Below are 26145 nucleotides of genomic sequence, written 5' to 3'. Positions count from 1 at the left end.
TGTACAAAGGTTTTAAAGGGGATGCAGGTGAAGTAGCCCTCCCGGGGAATTCCTCCATTAAGGGCTGGCATATGCAGCCCCCTATACTGACCACCCCCTTCAGAGCCCCTAGCACAGGGCTTTATGCTGGCCTGGGTGCCTAGAGTACACTCCATCCTCTGAAATCCTGGGCTTTGGAGCAGCCCATAAAGAGCTGGAAGGGTAAGGCTGCCATAAGTTAGAGTTGCTCTAACTCACATCAGGAGCCAAACGATCCTCCCCAGAGCAGCCCAGAATCTGGTAGGCCCTCACCTCCTTGGCTGCACGGTCTGAGATGTGCCCCACCTGAGATACAGAACAGAATCAGGCCCCTTCTATTTTGCTCCTCCCAGGGCCTCCTCTCCTGCTCTTGCCCTGCAGTAAGCTACCCTACTGTTTCCCCTTTCGTGCTAGGAGGAAGAGAACCCCTACTCAATATTAGGTCAGCCTTGAGCAAGGCTGGTTTGATCTATGCTGCCTTCTCTGCCCGGAACTCAATCTCCAACACTTGCTGTCTGTTACCATAGAGACAACAGATGCTAGAGGGGAAGACCAAAGATGGGGAAAGCAGCAGGAGTTGAAACTGGCCTGGCAGGGAGACATACCCTGCAAGGCTGATGATTACTGAGGTGGTTTCCACTAATGTCACATGCAGGTGAGGGTCTAAGTCCTAACACAACTCTCCCTCTTGCAGGAGGCAGGTGGAATCTGTTTGTTCAGTTGTCTCATTGCTCCGCTTCCTTTGTCACCAGAGCTGCAGACTTCCTTACCCTTCCCTGCAACCTGAAACACAGCTAAGGAATCTGTGAATGGAAATTTCTTTGTGAGACTTGGAAGCTGCAAAGAGAAAAAGAAAAAGGAAGAAGAAAAGCAGAAAATCCATGAAATCGCTGATTTTCCTGGATAAATTCAGAAAAGTAAGTGCTTGGATGGGAAGCCCTCCAAAGAAAATCCAGGTGCTGTAGGAAGTGGAACCAGTGAATCAGTAGGTGGCATTCTTCTCTGTGAGTCAGCATAGTCGGCTATCCCTGCTCAAGACAGAGGGCACAATTGGAGATGCCATTTTTTGGATATGTCATAGTACCAAGGCTCTGATTACTTGTGGTCATTAGAAGTCCCATGACACTCTTCACAAGAATAAGGGTGCTAAGTGCTTTAAAAAAGGCAGGTACATATTATTATTCTCATTTTACTGATGGGGAAATTGAGGCTCAGAAAGACTAAGTAACTTGTGTAGGGACACACAACAAGCTAGTCAGAACCAGGAGTAGAACCTAAGCATACTGATCCCCGCTCCTGTGTCTTAAATACTAAATTATTCTGCCTCGTTTAAACTAAATGTTTATAAAAAGAGCACAATATTCAACAAGTATTTTTAAAAGGAAATAGCTAGTGTAAGAGTTCCTTTAATTGCTCAAATACTGCTCTTTAAAATCATGCTCAGCAAATGAAGGATGGGGGGAGCCAATAGAGAACATTTGATGACACTGAGGATTCCACCTCAAGCTTAGATAACCCTCATAAAAGTTATAGGAAGGCAATGCCATAAGGAGAATCGGGTAAATGGTTATTATCCAAACAATTAGGGTTTGATTCTTTTCTCACTTAAACTGATCAGGAGGAGTAACCCAGTTGAGTTATATTGATGTAGAAGTGGTATGAGGAAGGAATCAAGTCTTGAAAGTTATAATACTGGGAAAAGTTCCCCCTCTTCCTGGCTGGTTCAATACTTGCCAACATGGTTTGTGACTGATTTTGCTCTAGGTGATGACTAGTGACTGAAAGATCCTGTTCACGAAGTTACTAGGAGGAAATCATATCTATATAGTACAACCTAAGCATTTCTAGAGCACCCATCACCATATTACTGGATGCTAAAACAAGCTCAACAATGCTGCTCGTGCCAATAGCTGCCTCACTGCATACAGTATGACCTTTACTCTTCTCCTGTAAACTGGCTCTGAACATACCACACTCCATCAACTTGGCCATCATGTCACTGAAATAACTGGATAAGTGCAGTCGCCTTTGGGCAACCAACTTTATGAAAGAGTGTCCATAGGCCCTCACAGGTCCATAGGCCGCCAAGTCAAAGGCCTTGGTCAAAAAACCTCTTGTACAGGTTTTTGTTCTGTTCATGAGCCTTCTCTTGTATTTGTCAGGCTGGAAAAATCATGTCCATGGTGCCACAGAAAGCACAAAAGCCACACTCTGACTCTGGATACACTGACTCCACTAGATGAGAGATGAACTTGTTGAGGACAACCCGTGCAAGGATCTTCCCCACTAAAGACAGCAGTGATATTGTCACAGCTAGTTATGCTTCCCTTCCTTTTGTATAGATAGATCATGAAAGCATTCTTATACTCCTGGGGCACAGTACCCTGTTCCCATATAGTCTTGAAAAGATTGGTGGGTTTCCTGACCAGGTGGGTACCTCCAATTTGTACACTTCAGGTGGAAACACTTCAGGTGGACCTGCACGTGGAAAGCTGCTTGATAGTCTTAGTAACCTCATCTTAAAAAGGCGCCATAGACAGCTCCTCCATGATGCTCTGGGAGTGAGTCAATGGCTTCTTTGGACATAGCGTGCTGATAGCTCAGGAGAAAATCAAAGTGCTCTGCACAGTGAGAGAGAATATTGCCTTTGTCTATGAGCAGCCGGTTACCATCTGCTGTGAGGACAGGACTGTACCACTCGATTTTGAGCCGCACACAGCATGGAGACCTTCCGCAGAAGGCCTTCACGTCATGCTTGTCAGCCACTTCCTGCATTCTGCAGGCTTCTGCTCCCACCAGGGGTTCTTCATTGGTCTTAACTGGGTTTGTAGTGTATGTTTGGGCTGATGGTATCTGGCCTTGTTTATTGCTGATTTCTTATCCAAGTTGTAGGACTTGTGTGTGATCTGCATAGTTTCCACTAGCTGGTCTATCTCAGGGTCTTTCTCACTGAACCAGTTTTGGTGTTTCCCTCTTACAGAGGGAAAGTACCTCAAATGCCATATTATATGTGACATCTTTGATATTCTGCCAAGTTGCCTCAGTGTCTGTGGAGTTCTCTGGGATCGCAGCTAAAGTTGGAATAGACACTGTAGACTATTGTTTGCTAGGATCTTTCATGGCAGCCACATTGATCTTCTTTGGGGGTTTGAGGCATCTTCTGAGGCACTTTGCTGAGAAGTTTAGTGACATGATACTTTTCAAAAGCCAATGGTCTTACAAGCATTTGGCACCTCTCAAAGAGCTGATGTCACATCTTTAATGTCTTTAGACTGTACAATTACACAGTCCAGCATGTGCCACTGTTTTGACCTGGGATGCATCCATCTGGTCTTATAATTGTTGGCCTGTTGGAAGACTGTGTTGGTAATAGTGAGATTGAACTTGGCACACTTGGAGAGAAGTATTTGGCCATTGGAGTTTAACCTTCCAATGCCGTGATGGATGAGCACCCTTCTCCATGTGTCAGAGTCCGATCTCACACAAGCATTAAAGTCGCCAAGAACAATGAGTTTGTCCTGGAGTTGCATGCTTCTGATGACCTTGCTGAGATCTTCCGAAAACACCTCCTTGATCTTGTCTGTATGTGTCACTGTCGGCACACAAGCACTGATAATAGTGGACAAGTTAATACAGAGCACTGTAAGTCTGGCAATGTCAGACTGTATGGCGAACCCTATCGGTCTCAGCTCATCCTTGGTCTTGCCAACCTAGTAGGTGTAGCCTGCTCCCATCTCCTCAAGGTGGGACTCATTACTGAGTTTGGTTTCTCTGAGGGCAGCAATGTTTATGTTTTACCTCTTCCGTGTTTTGTAAGGGCTGTTCTTTGGTAATTGTCAAGAAGGGTTCTGACATTCCATGACCCCAAAGTCAGTCAGTGAATCTACATTTTATTTCGACCACTGACTTGGCTGACCAGGTAGGAGCAGTGACCTGACAGTTACAGAAAGGGCAGGCTGTGTTTAGGGTTCCTTTTCAGGTCCTTTTCCCCCGACCGGGGAGAGCTGCACCTGTCCTGTCACCACAGGCGCATACGAGCTCCATATCTTCCCCAATCTGTGAAGAATAACCAACACCCTAAGGCTGCCTGTGTGGAGCCTTGTGACAAAGGACTGCCAGCAGCATTCTCTACCTGTCCCCATCACCACTTCCCCATTGCCACAGGACTCCAGTAAGTTGATTGGCTTAAATGAGTTAGCTGAAGAGCCTGCACTATGAATGGATTTAATTAAAAAGTTTTGTGTAGAGCCCTTCCCACTCTCTCGCCCATGCAGCTATTCTGCACTGGTGCAGCAGATGCCATAAACATGGCAGCTGACAAGGGTGCAGGAGTTGTATTCAGAGTTGTGCTTCTCCTAGATGAGCTATTGACCTGAGCTAAAGAGCCTCATTTGCCCAAGGATGTAATGATCGGCCAATGACTGCATATAGAATGCACACTGCCCTTATATGCCCTCTAATTAAGCCTGTACATAAATGTTTGTAGGATTTGGACTTGAATTCTCCGAACAGAAACACAAAAGAACCTATTTAATTCTCAACTATGAAGCTGTCCACAGTGGCCAGAATTAGCAAATCAATGAATATATAAATCCTGACTTGCAAGGTTGTCATGATCTGGCTCAGTGAAGAAACTTACTGAGTTCAGATAGTTAAAATTGAAGGTTTTTTCACCTTAAAAGAAGAGAAAAGAAAATAACTGATAATTAATTGCATTCAGTTTTCTAAATTCAATGTACCGCACTTTTCTGTTAGCAGAATGCTGGCAATGCAACAAAGTTAGGTTATCTGTGATGGAAAACACAGTTTCAGCACTTCAAATAGTAACTAAAAAAATCCTCACTACTCTTATAGAAAAAGAGTCAAAAATGCAGGGTTCAATATACAACAGTACTAAATATTTTATCTAGGAATGAAGGTGCTACAAAAGAGTCCTGATTAGCATTTCATTGCAAAAGATGCACCACTATACTAAAGGCCTAATAAATAAATAAATAAATAAAATCTACTTTTAAATAGAATATAAAAAAAATTGCTACACAAAAGCATCCTCTAGGCATTCACTTTTAAAAGCAGTAGGTTAAAGGTTTGATTTGTAGAGGTTATGCATTGCCTGCGTCACATCAGAGTTTAACAGTGTAGTTTCACTTCAGCTTCAGATTTATGAACTGGATGAAGACAACACTTTTTCTGAAGAGTAAAACCAGATTTTTTTTTTAAATCTTTTAAAAACCATCTTTGGTATAAATGTTAACTAGTCTTTGAGGTGTTCTTTACTGTTCTAACCAAGTCCTTAGAAAAACTAGCGTTATACTTTTTTTTTCCTTAAGTAAACATCACCTGTGAGAGTGTGTGCATTTATTAGTTTTGTCTGTTGTCTTATTGGTACATGATCTATAGAGAAGAAAAAGTGTACTCAAACAAAAGAGCATGATTACAGCCCCATTACCGTGACAAGGATTGATTGATCTTTTCTGGACCCAATGATGCAAACAAAAGTCATTGGTTCTGCTGTATGTCAGTGTTAAGTGTTTGCATAAACCATGTTTTTTGAATTACCTAAATCACTTCACTATACATCACCTATAGGCGAATAATTCTCACCCTATGCATAATCCGAGCAATAAAGGGAAGCACTAAAGATAAAAATGAACACTTTCTAAGCCGGGGCTTCATCACTAAGAAGACACAAAAGGAACTCACATGGTAGTCCGTTTCTGTGGAATGCAAGAGTATTCAAACTGGAGGCCTATTTCCTTGTTCTAATTCCCAGTGTTTACACAAGGAAGTAGTGAGAGAGACTCAGCAAAGACGGCAGGTCACAGGAGAGTAGAAACATTTAGTACATGCAAAACACACCATAACCAAAACACGTTAGCCTACATGCTGAGTTATTCCTAATTATTTATTTTCAGCAGTCATTAAGGGCCATATTTTCCCCTCTACTTCCAAGCATGGAGAGGAGACAATTCTGAAGAAGCCAACATCCATGGGATAATGCTCCCGTTCTCCAAGGGGGCTGATCTAAAGCCCCTTGGAAAAGATTCCCACTGACGTCATTGTGTTGTGGATCAGGCCTCAAACCCCCTGGAAGCCCCTCCCAAAGGGCTTGGGCTCCACCTGGTTTAATGGGCAAAACCAGAGGCAGGAGGTGCAGCTGTGGAGCAGTCATACACCACAGCCTGCTCCCCAGCAGCTCCTGAACCTTCCCTTTGGAAAATCTGATTGGAAGTTAAATGCTGTTTAACCGCTGGGTCAGAGGAGATTGCCACGATAGGAGACCAAAAGGGCAGTTGTGCAAAGGCACTAAACCTCAGTAGGTGTCCCCAGTAGTTGTTAAGCTGCTGCTTTGCTGTAACAAGTCCTCTGCTTCCAGACTGCCTGATCCTGTAATCAGTGGAAATTTTGCCTGCATACATGCTGTATGATTGGGGCCAGGCCCTAACAAAGACAATAGAGGCTTAATACACAGAAGGTGTATAAAGCATTGTTAAGCATTCAGATAGAATTATATGACTACCTTAATTTTTTCACACACTTCCTAATGACATGCCTGGGAGTGGTATACATGGATCAAAGGCACAATGTAGCTCACTTCTTTTATTCTGTATAGATTGAGCTCTGTACTTATCGAATGAAATCAATTTATAAATGAAAATAACTGGAATGACTGAAAAAGGTCTCATTTACGGCAGCTTTCCCCAAAATAATTTAACGTTTTACCAAAATTTCAATGATGCCAATTAACAAAGGAGTCCTTCGTTATGGTGAAAACTAAACCAGAAATGTTTAGCACAATGTTTGTGAAGTACGAGAAATGCATTGTCTAACAATGTAAAGAGTTTGAAAGCTATTATAAAATTGGTTAAAAGTGCCTAATGTGGTTCCAGCTACTTACCACAAAGTCACTTTCCTAAACACTTCTAAGAGCTCTAAGAGAATTTGTATTGTAGCATGCTTGATTATGTTTTAAAAATGTCCATTGTTGATGAGAAATGTTAGCTCCTAAATATATGTCTCTCACATTTACTTACATGTGCCTCTGATATTTACTCCTAAATATTGGAGTAAATATTGACTTAATAGCAATTCCCAGGAAATGAGCAAAAACTATATAAAAAGGAGGCTTTTGATCACAAAGGCATGTAAATTTAGAATTAAAGGTGCCACTTCATCCTACTTTATTTAAAATATTGTACCAGAATAGAGCAATTTATTTAGACCTGCACTGACACAAAGAAGTGTACAAGATGACCCAACAGATCTAGTCCATCTGTAAATTCTATGAATCTAGAACTCCATTCTTCAACTGGTGATTTAAACTATAACATGCATCCAATCCTGCAACCACTTATGCATATACATATATGATTCCAGGTTTGCACCATATATGGTCTACACCACCTAGGTACAACAAGGAGGTAGTCAAAGTGAAATCTAAATTTTGTTGATTCGGGGAGTTTAAAACCAGATCATGCACATTACAATCAAGCAGTCATTCTTCAAATGTTGATTTCTTAAATATATAAAAATATATAAAGCTAGATTAAGAACAGTTTAGAACACAATATAGGATGAAATTCACTCCACCCAATTACACAGACTTTGTGTAAAGAACTAAAAAGGGCTTACATGGAAGAAAATGGAATCTACCCTACATTGATGGGCAAGGGCAGGACTGTTTTAGTCACCAGCTGGTGATGTAATCACAAACTCAATGACCTCTGCCAATATCCACCTCACTCCCCAATCAGATCTGACATGGACTCAACTTGGTCATGCTTAAGAGGTGTAGAGTTCCCTAAATGTCAATTCAGCATTCTCATTCCCCCATACAAGAGAATGTTCATGATGTAGGCCTTCCACAACCCCTGCACGCAAGCACCCCCACAAGATTCACCAACCATATTAGTCTTACTCTGAAATGTATACACTGAATACAGTGTTACTACACATTATGCTTACTATACAAAGTCCAACTGAAATTAATATAGCATTCCAAGTTTTACTAAATACTGTATTATGAAACACAAATAGTCATTATAGCCAGATTTATTACCCAGTGGCAAGGTTTCAATGTTGAACTGATAGCAATTCTTGATTTAAATCAATAGAGAATGAGTCTAATCCACTATTATATGAACTATGACAGTCTATTTTAATTTGGATGGAATAACACTGGTTATTCCACAAAACTGATATAAACTGACACAAAACTGATATAAAATTCAGTACTAAATATCTACAAGCACATCCATTTGTGCATTCATTTGCAGGTGCCAGGTATTTGCACATGTATTTGAAATGCATGTTTTTGTATCCCTAACTGGATGGACTCACAAAAAATGCAGTCCTTTGAAAATATGATCTGCAGTGATTAAGCTTCCACAGACTGCTCTGCTAATACACCCCATTCTGAACCGCAAAATCTCCTGTTTCTCCAATCCTGGGTGCCTTCTAAGCAAAGAAATGAAATTCCTAGATGGCTTTCTGACATCTGCAAATGTCCAACAGAGACAAAGATGAGACCTCAAAACTCATTTTAAACTGTGACCTGGCCAATAGTTGAACACAGGTCTGCAGAAATAAAATACTACCACATAAATACACTGTATCACATAGCCCTGTAAACCAAACCAAAAGAGGGGTCTAATTAGACAGACACTGACAGACCCCTATTTATACTGGCTCCACAAGATGCTGCTTTAATTATCATTTGGCCAACCCCAGAAATGTGGTAATTTCAAAATAATTTATAATCCAACCATAACTGCTTATCATGACTAGTGCACATTTTATGTTATTTTAGGTCTATAACAGTGTAGAGAGGGTCTGATCTGGCAAAGCTCTGTAATGGTGGTCTTCTAGAAAGAAAGAAAGAAAGAAAGAAAGAAAGAAAGAAAGAAAGAAGCATCACCACCTCTCTTCTACTCCTAGGATCCTGGTGCTACAGGGGGACAAGGATACTTCACACAGTATAAGAAATTACAAAATATTAAACACAGAGTATTGCTCCAGAGAAATAAATGAGATTACATAAACAGCCGTGAAACTGGAGGACCTCCCAATGAATTTATCTACATGCCCGCCGTTCCCATTTCAGGGCAGATAATACAATAATAGGTATTGAACAAAGAAAGTGGAGCATTTTAGTAAACAAAGAAATGCAAAGCGGGGACTGGGGGGGGACCCAGTACACACCTGTTAGCTCTTGCTAAATTTTATTTCCAGGATACTTTCCTGTGACATTAACATTTAAAGTGCTCCCCCACGTTTTTTTTTTTAAGGTCATGGGTACGCATCTGCAGAATGAACGCTACTTATACAACAGAAAATGTGCACTTCTTATTGAGTTAAACAGTGTCTGTTACAAACTCTAACTCCTGAGCTCTTTACTCTTTCCTTCTCTTTCTACTTGCTCTAGTTACGTATATGTAGATACGCTGATAATCTAGAGCATGTGACAGTAGTCACATGATTACTGAATGTTTATAAATCTCCACCATCACCCACTCTCCCTAGCCTGTTTCCTTTCGGAAGTAAATTTAGAGAGTTGGGACATCTATGAAGAAAAAATTAATATATTTGGGGACCCCATATTCGACATATTCGAACCCCATCTGTGTATTTTTTTAATGATTTTTTTAAATCATTCTATCTAGCCTGGAGTGAAAAGATGACATCACAAGAGTCAAGAGAGAGGAAATTGACCAACTCTGCAAATTAAGGCTAGCTTTAATCTAGCTAGTGCAGATAACAACAGTAGTGAGCACATGCCAACAAGGACTTCAGCACAGGCTAGCTGCCCTACTGCAAGCCAATCAAGGACCGTGGTTATGTACTTTGGTTGCTAGACTGTGCCAGGGTCTATGCCACCATGTTTTCACTGCTACCATTACCCACGATAGCTAGGGTAAAGCTATCATGGGTACACATACCCACACTATGATTACATCTTAATTTGCAGTGCAGACATACCTTGAGAGTGGAAGCGATTTTCACTCAGAGCCTTTAAACTTTTTGGGTCTTTCTTTTTGCTATCACCTATTTAACTTCAAGGACTATTTAACATTTTGAAGAAAGGAAACCTTTGTTAAGGATTCAACACCCCCCACTTCACTTAAAGCAAGGCAGCTGACAATATACGTACTCCGAAAGTCCTCCAGCAAACCAAACTGGACATTCCTGATATTGTTAAGGTAAAAAACAAGCAGAGAAAAATCCTTAAAATATTTCAGGCATTCTTTATACATCATAAAGAATCAAGAGGGAACAAACCCAGTTTTTAATGTTGCTCACCTTTAAGAGATATAAGTTGTACGCTTGGAGAGGCTCAGTCCTCCAAGATGTTGAGCACTTTCAACCCCCATTAAAGTAACTGTAGATGAGGGTGCACAGCACTTCACAGGCTCAAGCTATAAATGACTCAAGGGTTTGCCATATGCCCCCCCAAAAATCTACATTCTTGGAAGGTCAATTGGTGAAGATCTAAAAGGGTAAGTTTGGCCAAACACATCTCTCACGATTTAGTGAGCCATAACGCCTGATGATCATCACTTAACTGAAATCGTATTCAGGTGTGCAATGGAACAATTCATTCTCCTTAAGTATGGATTTACCAGGGAGGTTGCTGGATACTGCATCTTTATTTTCCATTCCTCATCTGCTAATGTAGCCCTCAAGAACATGATATGGACTTGGAACAATCCCTGAAGGATTCCAGTTCCATACACAATTATTTTGGGAGGGTTTTTTGATAGATATACTCCTGATCCCATGCATTTCATGGTATTTGAAAGAAAAGTGTCCAGTTGCTCTAGTTCTCCATAAGAAGTAACTCAGCACATAAAAACAACTCAGACACAGTTTTTTTTAAAAAATCATTTTGAATTAACTGAGAAGTGTCCAACTTCTGAAATGAACAAAATTATACTGTTTTCTGTTAAATATTTTGCAAGTACAAAAATGTTAAAAGGCAACAGACTAGAAACTGCTTGTCCAAAATCAGCCCTTTGTGACAAGCATTTAAATTGTATTTAAAAAATAAAAAATCAGTGTCCCTTGGCCACCCAATTACATCTCTTGGATCTTGTCCTGCTCCCATGGAAGTGAATGGATGCTTTGCCACTGACTTCACTGGGGTAGAATCAGGCCTCCTAGCTCTACCCTTTAACTCTCTGGAGTGCAGAGTAGTTCAAACGGCAATGAATAATTTTGAAGTATAACAATTGAATGGTAATTAATTTACACAGTTAATATTTGTTAGCTCATCGTATAAAATGGACTTCAACGAGAGAGCTGCAAGGACTCTGTGTGCAGGATTGAGCCATACAACAGGGATAAAAATTATAATCCAGTAACAAAGGTAACTAATTACCCACAACTCCCACAGAAGTCAATGGGAGCTGGAGATGCTCTTCACCTCTGACCACTAACTAGCTAAAAGAGAAAAATACTAGAGTAAGGGCGATAGAAGATTACATAACAAGATTTAGAATTTAAGGGCCTGATTCAATGCATATTGAGATCAATAGCAATCCTTCCCATTGGTTTCAGTGGGCTACGGATAAGGACCTTGGAGACCAAGATATGCATTCAAACACGAAACACAGATCTATTTTAAAAATTAAAATATGAGTTTAATTTATGAATTCAACTGAATTGTTTCAATTGTGGCATCCTACTGTCTTTTGTATCATTGTTTTTAATCTCACTGGATAAATTCCGTATGTTATATATTGGAACAATATGCATTATATGTTCTCTGAATGTGTTCCCTGTTTGGAATTATAATAAACAAGTCTTTAAAAGTGTAGTCTCCCATTCACCAGGGAACGGGAAAGAATGTGTGTTGAGTAAGACCCAGAAACCTACTTTTGTCATTTCCCAGTTGCTGTTTGGCTTGTCCAGCAAGTCCAGCAAAGTGAAACTTACAAGAGTAATGTCAGGTTCACATTGTAACTACATGCATCCGATGAAGTGAGCTGTAGCTCACGAGAGCTTATGCTCAAATAAATTTGTTAGTCTCTAAGGTGCCACAAGTCCTCCTTTTCTTTTTGCGAATACAGACTAACATGGCTGCTGCTCTGAAACCCATTGTAACTACAGTCCATAGCAAGCAGTAAATCAGCATGATCCTAGGATTGAAAGTGTGAGAAGTGTGTGAGCAGAATAAGGGCAAAGAAAGGGAGGTTTCACAGAATGGCAAGGAGACACACCCCAGAAAGACAATGAGGAGCAAACAAAGACAAATCTGAAGTGGAGAAAGAACAAACAACATATACATAGCAGACAAAAGCAAACAAAAACATATGGTTGGAAAGGGACTGGAGAGTGGAGATGAACTAGATGAGAGTACTCCTGTTCCCTACCCCACAACCAGGAGGACTGGGAGAGAGGAAAATTCTCTCTCCTGCCAGCAGTTACTGGAATTCCCCATACTGGAATTCTCACCATGGTGCTGTCCTTGAACACCCTTGGAGTCATGCGTTTCTAATTCTAGCTAGTGTACTCGGTCCAGTTATCAATGAGCCTCTCATTCTTTTCCCAAGGTCTGATAAAGAATTAAGGCCAATTATCCCCTCTCCACAAGGAGAATAAATGCTAAGTCACAAACTCAGAGTCTAATTTTGTCCTTGTGGAAGGAGAAGAAAAGGAGAAAGGAGGTAATGCCGGTTACAGAGGGAACAGGGTGTTGTGCGTAGCCTGAGGACCTACCGACTTTGGGTCCAATCCCACAGATCTCAGGACATCTGCAGGGAGTGGATGCCTCTCTGCTACTGCAGCTCTAATTGCACTGGCAGAATGTTTGTTCAGTGGCCGTGCTGACATTGGTCTTCTGGCTGTACCTGTGTTCTGAGACCTCCTCCAATGGGCCTCACAGAACAGGAACTAATTCTGCTCTGAGAAGCAGAAACTTCCAAGACGCTCATCAGTAGAAAGTACACAGAGCTGAGAGAGAAACATGCCAGACAGAACAGCTGCTTTCTGACTTTTCCCAGCTATCTCCATGCCCCATCTCAAAACCCACAGTCAGCTATAGACGTGATCTATGATTAAGGGCCTAATCCAGAAAGAGGTTGAGCACCCTCAGCACCACACAGGAGGCTCAAAGCAGCTCACAGGATAAGAATTTAGCTTTTCTTTTCTATAACACAAGTCAGCATTTGAAATAAAAGCAGAAACAGTTTACAAAGAGCACTAAATTCACTAATTCGCAGTTTACAAAGAGCACTAATCTAAATGCAATTTAGAGTGGGCTTGAATTCCCATGGGACATCTAGTTTTATCCATTTTGGATGAAACTGTAAATTGAATATTGAGCCCACATTTTATCAAATCATATTTCTTCCAGAGGAGGTTGAGGACTGCCTGTGTATTTTTTTTTAATCTGATCCACTATGTTTACAAGCGGCAGGGAAAGCTAGTTATATCAGCTGTGCCATCTTTTTAGTTCTATTCTATTCAAGTGACTTTGATTTTGTTTTTCTAACACTGCAAAGAAAAACGATAATGCAAAGAAAATCTATAACCTGTGAAAAGGCACTCTGAATCCATCAACCAAGTTGTATCCATAATTGCCTCACGGGCTTATCAAAAAAAAAAAAAAGGCTCATTTGCATTATCTGTTATCTTTAGATACTCATCCGGGTCTATAAACAGAGTTATCAATCCCGTTCAGAGGCCAGACCACAAATTGAAGTTTTCTATAGAAGGAATTAGCTATAAACAAGCCAGAGGCAATTTTCTTTGACAACCGATGGTAACCCCTACAAAGTAACTTTAATAGTGATTTACAGTTCTTTTCTGGTTTCCATCCAACTTTTCCTTTTTGTGCTTCTGTCCATCCAAAAAGGAATTTTTCAGATGTTCTAATTTCCCATTCAAGATGCAATCAATCCCAACTCTAGGTGTGTCTAATTCAATTTTTATGGTATGTTCGTGGGCCAGCACCAGAAAAAAAAAAGAACTCTTTTTACTTTCTTTCAGTTGCCTCTGCTGCAATCACAAGACTTGTCACCTCCTGGTGTGAAATGCACAACAGTTTTAAAAAAAAAAAAAAAAAAAAAAAAAGGGAGAGAGAGAGAAAAAGAGAGGGAGCGATGAACCACTCTATCAAATGGCAAGGGGGAAGAAATGCACTAAAATAACATTAACACTTAAATTATCACTCATATGAAAGCTTGATTTTACCAAAGTAATTAATTGAAAGCGTTCATAGATTTTCTGTTTTGTTTTTTAATTCCATCATTCAAATGGCAACACTCTGTCAGAGTGATATATTTAGGGCCAGATTCCGGGAGTTTCATACCACATTTCAATGGTACTACTCTTGATTTACGCTTCCATGAATTCAGAATCAGGACCTTAAGGCCCAATCCTGCAACCCTTGCTTTTTTCCCCCCTTTTAAGAAATTGGCTTAACAAGACGCATTCTTTCTAGAATTGAGCTGGCATGAAAATGTATCTAAATTTTTTTTTTAATCTTTATGTACGACTTTAAAATGTCATTCAGTAATTGTCAAGGAAAGTGGGTGGGTCTTAAAGAGGAATGATGGCATTACAAAGAAATAAAAATATCGGACATGATTTTACTCTCAAGTTATACTAAGGTAGAGTTACACTGATTTAAATTTGTGAGAGTAGGTAAGTGAGAGGAATATTAAGCCCAGGAAGTTTCACTTTGCAATATTCTCAAATCCACTCAGGTTACAATAAAGTTGAAATCTAAACATAATTTCACCTAGTAAATAAAAGAGAATGACATTTATAATGCAGGGGGTTAAAAAACCCAGCCAGCTATACCGTTCTTTTATATATATACATATATTTGCTGATTTAGAGCTACCCTAATGGTAGGCACTAATGGATTTGAAGTGATAAGGAAAAGACGGACATGCAAAATGCTCCAGAACTTCTGTTCCTAATCAATCATCAGAGATCAGTGACATCATTAAAGCCTTTGATCAGAGCTCCTCTTTCAAGCTCAGAAAGGGGGATTGATTGACCCACGCTAGCAGAGAGAATGAAGAAACACCTAGGATACAATTCACAGTGAAATATGAGAAGTCACTGACATCCCTTCCCAGAAAAACTATCCCTTCCTAAAGGAATACATAACAACCATACAAACAACAGATTCTATTCTTTCCCAAATAATTTCTAAAAAGAATATATAAATAAATAAACCCAATTTCTATCAGGTTTTACTTTTTGTGAGTTTGTGTGCCCATTTTTCTTTTTTTCTTCTAGGGCAGATTATGTATTTATTATATTTGTTTGCTTTTTGATTGCTACAATTCTGTTCATATAAAAAACTAAACTTTTTTTTCAAAACATCTAAGTAGCTTTACACTTTAAGATTCACAGTGAAATCCATTTTGTAATGAAAAAATTATTTTCATGAAAAGCTCCATCATAAGTGGAAATTCACTATAAGAGGAACTAGAATTTGCATATTTCGGTGTACAGATACTATTGAGGGCTGCAATTCTACTTCACCAAAAACTGAGTTTCACTGTTTCTGAGTTCATTTGGGTTTCCATTGCAATTTTACTCTTCTATGACAACTTAATGTCATTAATTTAGTCAGTGCACTTATTTTTTAGAAAACACAACAGTTAAATCTTTAAATACAGTATAGGTTTATTTTATTTTAAAGGCAATCAAGAAGCACTTTGTATTTTATAGTCTAAGAAATTGCTGTCTAAAAATCTTAAACAAAAAAGTTTTTAAGAGGCCTTAAACATTTTAGTTTCATCATTTTTTCTTCCATATTTTAAACACTCTAATTGTGCTTCCTGAATGGCAGCAGAATGTAGTTTATTATCTCCCTCACCAGGTGATCAATGATTTCATTAATAAGACAGATAACAAAACTGTCATATCATCGACACTGTTATGAAAGATGATCCTGGCTTCCTGCTCCATTTTCCAAGGTCTGGGATTCTCTGTGGCAGCTCTGAGTCCATTCAATATTTTCCACAGACAGAGAAAAGTGAAAATCCATTTTGAAACCAATTTCAATTAGGATCCAGAAGCTGTTATCACAGGTGTCGCAGAATGGGCCCGTAAGTGGAAATGTCGCCTATCCATTCTGAAATGAAACCTTATCAGGGTCTACAAAGATGACTGAGGACAGCCTATCTGTAAATTACTTTTCGTCCTGTGTTAACTCAACCCTAGTTCTGTCATATGGAATTCTTTCCATCCCCTCGTAATAATCTAATGACTAACTAGACACTGCACCAAAAAGGCTTTTATTTTGCCCAGGCTTCCCCTGCAAATGTGGTTACAAATGCAAATAACCAGAGGCCTCCAGACAAGCCAACTTACTTAGTAATATCACTTAAAGCTCTCCTACTTTATTATGGGGAAATAGCAGACTTGCATTCTGAAGTCTGTCTCCACCCACTGCATTCCTGGTGATTTTTCAATTGCAAACTCTAAGGCCCAGTTATTTCATTAATTCAGCACCCAAGTAGTGAAGCTTTTCTCTCACATCTTTCAGCCTCCTCTTAGCAAATTATCCCATGACGGAGGATTTATTCAGTCAAAGACTTCGGACTTTGAGAGGCAACAAAAGAATCAAGAGACTTTCTGGTCCACCTGCCTGGCGAATGATGAGGCAGGGAAAAGCCTCCCCTAGAGAAACCAATCAAACCATTGTGTGGCACAGTCAGACCTTTTCAACTGTCAAGCCAGGAGAGCAGGAAAAGAGATGAAAGAACTCAGGCTGAAGCTACCATTTACAGAACCATGTGGGAATGGTCTCCAAAGATTTAATAATTGGGATGGAACTCAACTTTCTACAACTAAAAAAAAAAAAAGAGAGAGAGAGAGAGAGAGACAGAGAATGGGAGGGAGGAAGGAGGGGGAATGAAAACCAGCATGAGCCAGTCAGGCCCAGAAAGAACTTTTGTACAAAACCTCCTGTTATTATGTATGCACCCTTGTGCTGCAAAGAGAGAGACAGAGAAACATTTTAGAATACCTAAGTTTTACCAGTTTATAATTACATTAGATCTTCTGATATGAATCCACTATCTTACAGAAAACACAACAAACATTTATATCCAGTATATCCAGGTTCATTTTCAAAGTGATCTCAACCCAGTGTCTAAATGTGGGCCTGATGTTTTTTAGGCACAAATTTCTGGGCGCACAGGTTGGAACATGCACACACAGAAAGTCATGTGTGCACATGAAAATTTGGCAGATATCTATGTGGTTAGTATGTGCAAAGGATGTGCATGCACAGACCCCAGGGTTTTGAGAATCCAAAGAACCACAGGGACAAAGTTTTAAAAGTTCTTCTGAAAATTTGGCCCAGGAAGCATTACAAGACAGTTTTTAAAATAAACTAAACAACTCCTTTTTTTTTCCAGCATAGTTCTACTTTGAAGTGATTGAATAGAATAAATTGTTGAGCTTTATATTTACTGTCTTTCAATAGGTCCAGATCAAATGTGCTCAGTTTATAAGTGATATTTTCTAACCACCAGTGCTACAGACATAACCTACAATCTAAAAGTCAAGCTGGAATCACTTCTGTACACCTCAAGGTGAATATTTTGTAAAGGGTAACAAAACATAATAAGACAATAAAATCTAGCTCACTCTCTCATAGGTGTGTTGACTCTGCAATGCAAAGTAGCAAAATCTTATTTTTGTTGCAGAAGCAATCAGATATTACTTGGAATAAATACAGAGATAAGATTTTTTGGTTAAGAAGGAACTTTTTTATATATAGTCACTTAACAGACCCTAAACACATTTTAACTACTTACTAGCATATGCATTTAATTACAATTCCTATGATAGTGAAAGCTGCATTTTTATATCTTCCTTTTTTAAACAAAAGTTGGAAAAATAAAAACATAACATACAGAGCAGGAACCTATTCAAACAAACGACTGACTCTTGTTTCTGTTTAACTGGACACAGAGTTAAATATGAAATAGAAAATATCTAGACCAATTAAAATGCACACCATTCCATGATCTGCTAAACTACTTAACAGTACATTTCAACTACTTTAGCTTTAAGAATTGCAGGGCCAAATGCTGTGCCTCTACTTGTCAGTGGGGTTGTCAAAGGTTTTTTAAGTCAGTGTAAAATTTGTTCCATGGGGACTCATAACTTGTAGGTTCCCAAGTTCAGTCAAGTTCCAACCACCTGTGGACGCTCCCATGAGAGGGGAGAACACTTAATGCCTTTCCTGTCCTCCCTCCTATGTCTTTGACGTGCACGCTTCAGTATTGATGCTTGTATTGACATCCACTTCCAGTGACAATGAGAGTTGCAACAGTACTTACTGTAGAAGTGCTGCTGCAAAGCTTCCTAACCTGGTGGCACACACTGGCTCAGTGGTGCAAGGTCATTAAGAAATCCTCTCTCTTTTAGGATATCTTCCCCAGGGACCACGGCTTAATGCAAGAAAGCCCTTCCTTGGAACATTAATGATATCATTGGAGTTTCAGTTGCTAGCATCCATTTCGCTGTGCTGTTAGAAATCAGACTCTGGTTTTTTGAAAACTGTAGGTTGTAAATCCTAGATTTTCAAGACTTGATTTATGCTGCTGAACTCTGGCAGTGCACAAGATACATGGTATATTTACTGCTGCCATGTTGTAAGCACCTCGCTTCAAACCATTGTTTGTTTCACACTCCAGGTTTCCTTTTTGGCCACTGCAAGTAGGCTGCTTTAGTAAATCTTCCACCTCTTCTAATTCCAAGTGTGTGGCTCATTAAATCTAACCTTCCACCTTATTTGGGTGGCAAGCTACCAATGTTAACTAGTGTTTTCTACTGATTCCAGCTCATGTCATCTACTGGGATGTTAGGTCATTACTTACTGATTACAGTGATTGCAGGGATAAGCTGTTCAATCAAGTCTCCCAGGAACTTGCAGAGGAATACAGCAAGATTGACATTTAATATCCCTCTTACTATTAACATACACAGGGTTATGTGCAGGGAAGGAAGAGAAGAAAGGAGAGGAGGGAAACCCTGCAGAATTAATGCTATAGTACTGTATCATCTCTGCAGACCATGGTCTGTGCTGGATTGTTTAGTTTAGGGCATGAAAAAAAGCTGGCTCCCAGAACTAAGAAACACAACACTGAAATATAGTACTGGATATGAGTAGTTTGTTTCAAATTATGATAAACCATAACAATATAACTGAAATCCCATTAGTAAACATACCAAAAGGACCATGCTTCCATTACTCAGATGGACCCCATGTTTAACTGACTGCCTACCTCACATTACAACATACTGAGGACCAACTTAAGCTCTCAGTTACATGGATAGAACAACGCTCATTGCTTTCAGAAAACAATTTAGCCCCGCGCCTTTCAAGAGTCAGTGAGAGATATCCCAAAGTAAAGCCACCTCCTTTAAATTCATTCACTTGGGACCTGTGGTTATTATGGATGCTCAGCACCTCTCAGGATCAGAATGTTACACTTATTTTGTATGCTACTGTGCTTGATTATTATCACGACTAGAGGTAACTTGGAATATTTGCCATCTCACTAAAAATGATGCACACCCACACATTTAGGATTTAAGAACATTTTTGTCACCTACAATAGATGATTCCATAGAACGTTGTTTCCTTCTGGGCCTGATACTGCAAAGTGACGAGTGCCCCTGAGCTCCCATTGATTTCAGTGGGGAGGAGAAGTCCACATCATCACCTTGCAGAATTGAGTCTCATATAAATATAATCAATGAGGGACTCAATTCACAGGGCACTAAAGTAGTACAGGCAACATTTCTTGATAGCTAACAACCTCCTCTGAACTCTAACCTCTCAACAGGACTCTGGACATATAACTTCAACTAAAGGGGCCAAAGAATAGGTATCATGATTAACACCTATTTTATGGTGAGCTTGAAAGCGAGCAGCAGGGCCAGTAACTACCCAAATGTTAAAACAGGAAATGTGATTCTTATTGAGCTGCCGATTCCTGAATACTTCTCTCATTGAATCCTTAAAGGACAATTTTTAAAAATTATTTTTTAAAGACCTAGTTGAAGCTGGCTCCAAGAATCAAAGTGGGCATGTGAACTTCCTCTCATGCTTGGTTTCAAGTTACATCATCATTAATATAATAATTTCTGTTATCACTTTAAAGTATGTTCTTAATAACTGTCTGATTCTGATAAAGGTAGTCAAGTCTACAACCTACATATGTTTATAATTAGCTTTTTCTTTTTTCTTTTTTTTTTAAGCCGAGTAATAGGTTAATAAGAAATATCAGATTACACTGAAAAGTGCTCATAGGTCAAAAAGTAGACAAAACACATCAAACTGAAAATAAGTACTTGCCTGTCAGAAACTGAAGGAGCTTTTATACAATAACTGCATTGTTTGTAATGCAAACTAAAAAAAATAAAATAAAAAAAATCATTTATTGCCACAACTGGACAGAACACAAACATTTTATTTACAGTCACCAACAAAGCCCATAAAAACATCATTCGCAAATAAATACTGGCTGAATGCAAACATTTTCAAATATATTGCAAGCAATAATGTCAAATGTAGGTTTACATTTTTATATTATTGTTCGCAGGTAATGGGAATTCACTGGATTTTGTTCACCAAAAATAAACTAAAAATAAAAAACCCCACCAACATATTCACACAACAGACTCAATGAAAAAATTCAAACTCCAAATAGCATGAGTGTGAGGGGAGGGGGATTGGTTGTCAACATTTTTTTTAAAAGGAAGTGTTTTCTTAACGACAGGTTTCAGAGTAGCAGCCGTGTTAGTCTGTATTCACAAAAAGAAAAGGAGTACTTGTGGCACCTTAGAGACTAACAAATTTATTTGAGCATAAGCTTTCCTGAGCTTATGCTCAAATAAATTTGTTAGTCTCTAAGGTGCCACAAGTACTCCTTTTGTTTTCTTAACGTTAAGCTCCATTTATTTGCAAAGCAGAACTTAATATCTAAGGGCCCAATCTACTAAAGTGATAAAGCAGATGCTTAACTTTAAGCATGCAAATAGTCCCACTGGAGCTACTTAGATGATTACAGTTAAGCACATGCTGCAGCACTTGCTTGATTGCAGCTCCGAGCTACACTGAAATTTTTCATAAGGATCAGAAGCCATTGACTCAGCCCCCTTCCTCCATGCAGATAGCCACTGCAGTCAATGAGGCTCCACATATGTGCAGGGTTTCATGCAAGTGCAACAAGATGAAGGAGCAGAACCTAACTGTGTGCATTTATTACACTTCAGTAAGGCAGATGCTTGGGTACTGTCTCAAACGCTCTAGAAACACCTAATGTTTAAAGCTTTCACATCAAGGAGGGAAAATGTTTTGTTTTTTTTTAAATCAGGTGATTATTTATTACCATAGTAGGCATCACTTGACCAGCAGAGGAGAAAGAAAGGTCTAGCAGGACAATGGTGTGAGTTGCCCTAACAAGCAGACTCCCTAGAAAAGGCCACAGAAAATGCTAGTGATCTGTACTCAAACCAGTTTATTACCTTTGGACCCCTCTCATAACAGCTGTTCCCTTCTTGACTTTAATGAGACTACTGTGTGCATGGAGCACTTTGCACGATCAGGGTCTAAATCAATACACAGATAAATGAACATTGCAGGGAACAGCTCCCTCACCTGTGTCCATCCAATGTCACAAAGGTATTATTGTGTTCGTAAATGGTGGTGGTAGGGGTGCATTAGGGGACCAGGTGTCCTGATTTTATAGTGACAGTCCCTATATTAGGGGCTATATAATATAGTCCCTATATTAGGGGCTCTGCCTTATGTAGGAACCTATTATCCCCCAGCCCCTGGCCCGATTTTGTGGATGGGGAGGGGGATGTGGAAGCATGTTAGTGAAGCTTCATGACATCAATATGGTGTCAGGGTTTATGTCTGAGGCATAGGCACAATTATTCCAGCATAAACGTTAGTAACATGGCAAGTATGTGAAAATGATATTCATTTGTTTGTTTATTATTAATACTTTGTATTCGTGGAGTGGATTCATTCTAAGGGTATTAAATTACAAATAAATGTAAGTTTTTTCATACCTTGACATTAGAGTCATAGATTCTCATTCATTCACAAAGTACTGTATAAATATCTCCATTAGCAAATTTCTTTTAAGGGTTTTGTTTTGTTTTATTCTGAACACTATCCTAGCAGTAAATATAGTGTTCATACAAAGAAAGGGGAAAAGGACAGATTTGTAAAGAAGTGTACCATAGTAAGATATGTGTGGTTTTAGTTGATATACACAAAATCAAAACCCAAAGAAGAGACCAAAGGCCTTCAAAAATTCATTCAAAACAAAACAAATACAGCAGTCCCATAAGACATCTAATACTAGCAAACATGTTTTAAAATTATTACAAAAGCATGATTTTTATTTTTGAGCATATGCCTAAAAAAAGTTTTAATTTACTCCAGTACTGAGACCTTCCATGCACGTTTCAGCCTGGAGCACATTTTAATGGCGGAGTTATAAATCCCTGAAATTCGGGTTCTATAATGGAAATGCTGGCAGCCCCTGAACTAACACAGTGCTGGCAGTTTAGCACTATTATACAGTCTGTGGTTAAGCGACTGCAACAGAATTTGCTGTTGTTGTTCTAAGTAGAGTAATCATGGTAGTTCAGCATAAATGGCCAAAGTGCAAACTATGAGCCAAGCCTGTCAATGGGTCTGAGAAATAATGTGAAATAATATGTGAAATAGTATGCACTTAGAATCATCACCCACAGGATTGGGCCCCAAATCTATCATCAAATAGTTCTCAATAACACGCATGCACCAAAGAGACTCTTAAATAAAACAGAGTTTGCGTATCAGACAATAAAACGCTTTTCCTTTTTTTTAATGATTCCATATATAATATTTATTTAAACATAGGTACTGCTATCAGGTGCATTGGACAGTTATTTTCTTTCAGGAACTGTAAAGAAATACTAAAAATAGAGTCTTCCTCGTTTCTCCTGCACAATTGTAAGTTCTGCGTAAAACCCTAAGAGCTTTCAACCTATTTATGACTCAATTGTAAATCTTAGAAGACAGTGGAGCCACTTACAAAATGCCAGTTCACATAGCAACTCCTGGACAGCTGTCACTCAAGTGTATGTTACTCGGCAAACTTTGCTAATTAATGTGTTGTCCAGAAAGGAAAACACAGTTTTTAGATATATTTATGAGGTGATGGTATGACTGGCAGATGTTGATCTGTAATGGCCACATGCGGGGCCTTGTTTGGTAAATACACCAATGATTACTCAGTATATTTTTAAGCAGCTTTACCTTGTTTTAAGAAAGCAGAAAACTGTAAATCACAACCATTCTATGTTATTTGACCTTTTTGTAAAAAGCTGCAATTCATAAACAGAAACTGAATGTTTGTGCAGCAAATGGTGTGTTATATCAGCTGGTGAAGTTCATTTAACACTTAACAATTCCAGTATTACAGAACAAAAGATGCAACAGAGAGCTTTCATGCTGCATTAATAAAATTTGTCTCCTGTTACCAAAATTCATTAACATGGCAGTCACATTTGCAAAGAGACAAAATTTTAGCACACCGGAATTATAACCTTCAGTATCTCTAAATTCCTAAGTTTTAGTATCATTACTTATTTCAGTATGTTATACATGGACCATATAGACTACTTTAAGAGAAATATCTTAAAACCCTTGAAGAGTAAAGTTTATATCCATCCAAGGCCCAATCCTGCCCTTTGTGGAAGAATTCTAGGGCTGGCTGTATATTAGGGTAGGTCAGACATTCCAGTCCTGAATTTACTTACGATTGACTCAATTAAAAAACATACCTAACGGCTCAATCCTTAACCACTGAAGTCACAGGGAGCCTTGTCATTGACTTGACTAGATGTAGAGTGTGTCCTACAGCTGTGGGAATAACTGATTTTTCAGTTTGCTGGCAGTTCCGAAGGAAGTCTAAACAAAATTTTGGTTCAGGTTGAATCAAAACTGAATTTTTTCAGAATTTTCCACAAATTGAAAAAGTCAGAAAAATTTTGGTTTGGGTCAAACCAAAAATTTTTTGAGGAAGAAGCAGTAGTGAAGCTTTCCCGACCCCTTAAACCTAAAAGCCTATATAGCATGATGCTTAGGATGCTCCCCGGGAAGGGGGAAGGCCTGGCTTCGAGTCCCTGCTCCAGCGTGTGGGATTCTATCCAAGGTCTCCCACTCCCAAAGTGAGTGCCCTAGCCGCTGGACAACTGGTTATAAGGGGCGGTCCCACACTCTCAATCTCCTCCTCCTCAGTTCTGTGAAAGCCACCTAACTCCCCTTTAGACTGAAAAAAAAATTTTGTTTTGACATTTCTGAATTTTCTTCTTTTTTTGGTTGAACCATAACAAGTAGCCAAAATTAACATAAATACACAAAATGTTTCTGTTGATCTGAATCTGCATTTTTCAGAAAGAAAAAAAAAATCAGAGAGTTTTGCAAAAGGGTACCAAGGGTGTACTGCATTAATATCTCACTGCAGAAAACATTCACAGAAAACACGGTTAATAATAATTCCTTATCCTTATATTTCTCCTCTGAGGATCTCAAAGTGCTTTTATTAATTAAGCCTCACAGCACCCTTTTAAAGATAGTTAACTACTGATATTCCCATTAACCAGGTATGTAAACTAAACAGAGAAAGATTAAGTGTCTTGACCAAGGACCTCAGCAAGTCAGCAGCGGAACTGGGGATTAAAAAAAAAACACAGAAGTCCTGACTCCTGGTCCTCTGATCCAAACATCAGACAACGCTGTCAATCATAGCCCACGTGTGCCTACATTGTGGTTGAGTGCACACTATACGGGATTTGCATCAGGGTATTTAAGCATGCATATGTGTAAAAAAACTAGGTCAATGTGTAAAATCCTGTCATTGAAAAGAATACAGTGGACCAGATCCTCAGCGGGTGTAAATCAGCGTAAGTCTAGTGACACCACTGGAGCTGTGCAGATTTACACAAGCTGAGGATCTGATCTAACATACTTTAAAAATTGGCAGGGCTGTTCCAGTAGTTAACAGGGAGATTTTATGTTCACTTGATGCCTGCCTTAGCTGGGGCTGGGCATGCTTTAAATCTAGTGACAGAACCACTGGGAAGGACGAAGGGATATGTTCCCCCAAATGTTTAACTATTCTCCTGATCTGCCCCTCAGTACAGCTGCAGAACTTGTGCATTTTTCACTTCAAGTCTCCACCTATTCTCTTTGGGTGTGTGCGCTTTTGTTCAACTCAATGAACAGTGAACCCTGCCTTTGACTGAAAGATGGTGGCCTTGATGCAAGGTGGAGGAGGGGGCACTCTGAGTTCTCCCAGGGATGCACAGCAACTCCAATACACAAAAAAGAACAGCCATTTTTTTCTTCTGTAACAGTTACCAGATTGATTGCCTGAATTTCTTTGCTAAATGCAGGGCTTAATCTGCAGCAATCATAAGCCATGGGGCCAAATACTGTTGGCCTTCTTTGAACAAAATTTCCCCTGACCTCAATGGGAGTTTTGCTTTAGTAAGGACCAATGATTTTAGCTCTTGTAAATTAAACAAAGAAAGGGGTTGGGGGCGTGGAATGGCACAGAGTATGCAAAATTGCAAAATGAGGTAATCCCTGGGGAGAGTTGAGTAAACCCCTTCATTTTTGTAAATCTGCAACCTTTATAGTCACAACTTTGAAATGAATTCATTGGAAGTTCACTTGAGATTTTGTCACCAGCCATTAAAGAACTTCAGGGACAGGGGAAAAAATTTACAATAGACAAGTTTATTTGAAAAACAAGAGAGAAAAAACCCTGCCATTAATTTTGGCAAGGCTACTTTTGTCTCTTTTGTAATAACTAATTATCTAACTACTGGAAGAGATTTCCATGGTAAAATGCAAAGCATTTGCAATGCTTGCCAGGCTAATCAAGAAGATTTCCAAAATGCCAAAACAGGAACTTCCTATAATAAATAACTTAGCAGATTTACATCTCAAATTAGAAAATTTGGAAGAAAAAGGCTATGTCTGAAGCCAAAACAGGGTTTATTATATCCTATCCACTTTTTTCTCCCGTTTGCTTTCTTTAGTCTTTCCTTAGAACAAACACAGATCCAGGT

At 39.2% G+C, this 26145-nt stretch overlaps 1 protein-coding gene across 3 annotated transcripts in view; it reads right to left on the bottom strand.

Annotated features, from left to right (window-relative positions):
• Nucleotides 1-26145, bottom strand: part of GLI3 (GLI family zinc finger 3) — a 243283-nt gene that overhangs the window by 201370 nt on the left and 15768 nt on the right. The window lies entirely within an intron of this gene.

Source organism: Natator depressus, chromosome 2 (assembly GCF_965152275.1).
Source record: "Natator depressus isolate rNatDep1 chromosome 2, rNatDep2.hap1, whole genome shotgun sequence".
Classification (NCBI taxonomy): domain Eukaryota; kingdom Metazoa; phylum Chordata; order Testudines; family Cheloniidae; genus Natator; species Natator depressus.
The sequence above is the reverse complement of the archived record's forward strand: the minus strand, read 5'-3'. Positions and strand labels throughout refer to the sequence as shown.